Below are 4,133 nucleotides of genomic sequence, written 5' to 3'. Positions count from 1 at the left end.
CCGGCTCTTGCAAGAAGAAGATTGGAATAGCGCGGTCTCCAGAGCCTGTTAAAGTAACTAGTAACCCCTTAAAGAAATAAAGGAAATTAATGAATACTGACGATTTTTTATCAGTAATTTTTTGTTCTCTTTAACCCCTTAACGACCGAGGACGTGCAGGGTACGTCCTCAAAAAAAAGGCAGTTAACGCCTGAGAACGTACCCTGCACGTCCTCGGTGTGGAAAGCAGCTGGAAGCGATCCTGCTCGCTTCCAGCTGCTTTCCGGTTATTGCAGTGATGCCTCGATATGGAGGCATCCTGCAATAACCTTTTGAAGCCATCCGATGCAGAGAGAGCCACTCTGTGGCCCTCTCTGCACCGGAGATCGGTGGCTTCCTTCGTTGGTGGGTGGGAGCAGTACCAGGAGGCGGGTGGCGGCCATCGATGGCCCTGGAGATGTGGAGGGGGGCGGGATCGTGGGTGGGGATGCCCGGGGGCACGCACGGACGTGCACGCATGCACGGGAGGGCGGGGGGCGGGCGCGTGCACGGGGAGGGAGCGGGTGGGAACCGCTACACTACAGAAAAAGGTTTAAAATAAATCGGTGAAAAAAGTAAAAAAACAAAAACGATAAACGATCAATGAGGTGGTGGGGGTTTGTGGTGGTGGTGGGGGGGGGTTTGGGGAAGCTACACTACAGAAAAAAAAAAAACCTAAGAAAAAAAAGCCCTTTTTTGTGCAAGCTGGGTACTGGCAGACAGCTGCCAGTACCCAAGATGGCCCCCAATAAGGCAGATGGGGAAGGGTACAGAGCTGTTTTGGGGGGATCAGGGAGGTTGGAGGCTAAGGGGGGGTCCTACACAGCAGAAGAATTTTTTTTATTTTTTTTTTTTAAAACCTAAACCCCCCAAAAAGCTTTTATTTTAGTACTGGCAGACTTTCTGCCAGTATTTAAGATGGCGGGGACAATTGTGGGGTGGGGGAGGGAAGGGAGCTGTTTGGGAGGGATCAGGGGGTCTGATGTGTCAGGTGGGAGGCTGATCTCTACACTAAAGCTAAAATTAACCCTGCAAGCTCCCTACAAACTTCCTAATTAACCCCTTCACTGCTCGCCATAATACACGTGTGATGCGCAGCAGCATTTTGCGGCCTTCTAATTACCAGAAAGCAACGCCAAAATCATATATATCTGCTATTTCTGAACAAAGGGGATCCCAGAGAAGCATTTAGAACCATTTGTGCCATAATTGCACAAGCTGCTTGTAAATAATTTCAGTGAGAAACCTAAAATTGTGAAAAATTTAATGTTTTTTTTTTATTTGATCGCATTTGGCGGTGAAATGGTGGCATGAAATATACCAAAATGGGCCTAGATCAATACTTTGGGTTGTCTACTACACTACACTAAAGCTAAAATTAACCATACAAGCTCCCTACAAGCTCCCTAATTAACCCCTGCACTGCTGGGCATAATACACGTGTGGTGCGCAGCGGCATTTAGCGGCCTTCTAATTACCAAAAAGCAATGCCAAAGCCATATATGTCTGCTATTTCTGAACAAAGGGGATCCCAGAGAAGCATTTACAACCATTTGTGCCATAATTGCACAAGCTGTTTGTAAATAATTTCAGTGAGAAACCGAAAGTTTGTGAAAAAATTTGTGAAAAAGTGAACAATTTTTTGTATTTGATCGCATTTGGCGGTGAAATGGTGGCATGAAATATACCAAAATTGGCCTAGATCAATACTTTGGGATGTCTTCTAAAAAAAAATATATACATGTCAATGGATATTCAGAGATTCCTGAAAGATATTAGTGTTCTAATGTAACTAGCGCTAATTTTGAAAAAAAGTAGTTTGGAAATAGCAAAATGCTACTTGTATTTATGGCCCTATAACTTGCAAAAAAAGCAAAGAACATGTAAACATTGGGTATTTCTAAACTCAGGACAAAATTTAGAAACTATTTAGCATGGGTTGTTTTTGGTGGTTGTAGATGTGTAACAGATTTTGGGGGTCAAAGTTAAAAAAAAGTGTGTTTTTTTCCATTTTTTTCCTCATATTTTATAATTTTTTTTATAGTAAATTATAAGATATGATGAAAATAATGGTATTTTTAGAAAGTTAATTTAATGGCGAGAAAAAAACGGTATATAATATGTGTGGGTACAGTAAATGAGTAAGAAGAAAATTACAGCTAAACACAAACACTGCAAAAATGTAAAAATAGCCTTGGACCCAAACGGACAGAAAATGGAAAAGTGCTGTGGTCATTAAGGGGTTAAAATTCTTTGTGCATTTATTCAGATATTTGTTTTGTTAAAATGCAAATGAAAATCTGATTATTGGAATGAATGCACATCTCTATAAACTAATAAATAAGGTACCAATGTCAAGATTTCAAGATTGCTGTATGAGTTGACAATATTGACTGATCCCTTGCTGAACTTGGTTTATTTGGCACAGAAGTACAAAATGCATGATATTTTAGACAGACATTCCCAGTGACAACACAAATAACATAATTGAATGCTGTGATAACATGACATTGGATGTATTAAGTTTTTATGAACTTCATTGATGTTCATATTTTGGGAATGAGTATGTGGATATTTATTTATTTAAACTTAAAATTTTTGGTTCTTTACAATTGTTTTGAAAGTGAGTGCGTGTTTTGCATCTGATATTCTCTGATATCCACATCAAACATTTAGGGCTAGATCATGCAAGGAGCTCTATAATAACGTGCCCCCCTTAAAGGGACAAATTTAAATAACCAGCCATTACAAGGGGTTGGTTAATTCTCCCGTGAGCTTGTGATAGCGCAATATTGCCTTCCATTCGTAATCTAGGCCTTAGTTAATAAATATGATCTGTTAACTTAATGAGACCACATGACAATGGACGTTTCAAGCGCACACAGTGGTCTTGCTTAGATTTTTTTAATTTCACTCGTAAATCACTGATGATCATCTTTTGGGAATGAAAATGTGGATATTTATTTATTGAAAATTAATTAACACTTTTGCTACCTTAAAAATTATTACAGAACCTGAGAAGCCAAAAGCCCCAGGAGAGAAGATTGAAAGTGAGTGGGTTTTGTATATCAAATCAATGTTTAACTTCATCTTAACAGGGGCATTATTTTAAATGTCTGTAATTAGACATAACGGCAACACCTGACAGATAATTGTACATCACTGATCATGATCTTCATACATGTATTTGTAAATGTTTGTTTATGTTCAATTATTTTAAAACAATTTGCATAATGTAGGTACTCTTTTTTATTTTATTATTTGGTGTAAAAAAATGTTTCTTATGTTAAACCTAAATCTAGTTGTAGATAAGTTAGAGAATTATTTTATGGGAAACTAAAAGATAAGGTTTAAGTGTCATGAGTTTTAAGATGGGTGTGCGAGTTAACAATTTTGACTCATCCCACTAGCCTTGCAGAACTTGTTTTATTTGCAAAGTACAAATTACATGATATTTTAGACAAACATTTCTCTAATTACTATGCAGTGATAACTTAATAAGACCACATGGCAATGAAAATTACAGTAAATATTTAAAGGGACATTAAAAACTTTGAGATGTTAATATAAAATGATAAATTGCATATATATATAAGAAATCTGCAATATACTTTAATTATTTGTTTTGCCCCCTTTACTTTAATTTCATTCTGAAATTGTGAGCTTTTCCTGTTAGAAATGGAAGTGCATAACACTTTTATATACCACACAGCCATTGGCTACACACTCTAGTGACCTATTTATAACTGTCTCTAATTGGCCACAGCAGAGAAGGTAACCTAAGTTACAACATGGCAACTCCCCTTATTTTATAGACACTAAAACTTTACACTTATTTCATCAATATTTAAACTAATGAAGCTTTAGAAATACATCTGCATGTTATTCTCAGACTAATCTTTTCTTTATTTACTGTTTAATGTCCCTTTATAGTGCACACAGAGATCTTGCTTAAATGTTGTGAATTTCACCCAATGTATAATACTGATCTTCATCTGTTTTGAATGAATATGTGGATATTTATTAATAGAAATATTAACACTTTTGCTTCTTTACAATTATTTACAGAACCTAAGAAGCCAACAGCACCAGGAGAGAAGATTGGAAGTGAGTGA

General features: G+C 37.2%; 1 pseudogene; it reads left to right on the top strand.

Annotated features, from left to right (window-relative positions):
* The window catches only part of LOC128638755 (IgGFc-binding protein-like), a 13,918-nt pseudogene extending 9,785 nt beyond the window's left edge, over nucleotides 1-4,133 (top strand).

The sequence above is a fragment of the Bombina bombina genome, chromosome 8 (genome assembly GCF_027579735.1).
Source record: "Bombina bombina isolate aBomBom1 chromosome 8, aBomBom1.pri, whole genome shotgun sequence".
Lineage (NCBI taxonomy): Eukaryota > Metazoa > Chordata > Amphibia > Anura > Bombinatoridae > Bombina > Bombina bombina.
The sequence above is the reverse complement of the archived record's forward strand: the minus strand, read 5'-3'. Positions and strand labels throughout refer to the sequence as shown.